Source organism: Myotis davidii, unplaced genomic scaffold, assembly GCF_000327345.1.
Source record: "Myotis davidii unplaced genomic scaffold, ASM32734v1 scaffold1134, whole genome shotgun sequence".
In the NCBI taxonomy this organism is placed as follows: domain Eukaryota; kingdom Metazoa; phylum Chordata; class Mammalia; order Chiroptera; family Vespertilionidae; genus Myotis; species Myotis davidii.
In genome coordinates this window covers 277326-278027 of record NW_006286229.1, presented here as the reverse complement: position 1 = coordinate 278027, position 702 = coordinate 277326, and positions in this window count along the sequence as shown.

Genomic DNA, 702 nt, shown 5'->3' with positions numbered 1-702 from the left:
AGAAGCACGTCCGAGCAGACCCCGCCCCTTAAAGACCCAAGAGCGCGCATTGGACGGGACGGGGCGGGGCGGACCCGAGGGAATCCGTGCCGCCGGCGCCTCTGCACCTCAGGTCCGTCCCGGGCCTTATTTCTAATAATGAGCTGTGGGTGAAACAGACCCTTCCCTTCAAAGGACAAGCTCTAACTTTACTTATAGTTGACTATTTGAAATAAATCAAAAGATTGGTGCCCACCCTTCCCCCACCCCACCCCCACAAAAAAGTCTAATTAGTGTTAGTCTATTGGAGAGGAAGCTGAGCATGCTGCTCCACCACTGCCAAATGAAATTAAGGCCCAATTATTGATAAATGAAGAGTGGTTTGTGCTGGAGCCTGGCCTGGAGTCGCGGAAATACATCTGTCATTTGGCCTGTACAGGAGTCATTCAGCCCCGCCTCTTCCCTTGGCCTGCGTCGGCCTGCTCTGGGTGACTACCCTGGCTGCAGGAGGCCGTGCACCCCGCAGGTAAAAGGGGTCTGGGGCCCCCCCTTCCACAGAAGAATGAATCCTCGCGCCGCTCCCCTCTCTCCGGGCCTCGGACCAGACTGCCGGGTCTGACCGGCGTGGTCTGGAGTGAGTCCCGCGGGTGTGGGCTGGGGACCGGAGTGGGAGGGTAGCTCCTCATCCCACGTCCGGGAAGTCCAACTGCAGGGAGGAGGCAG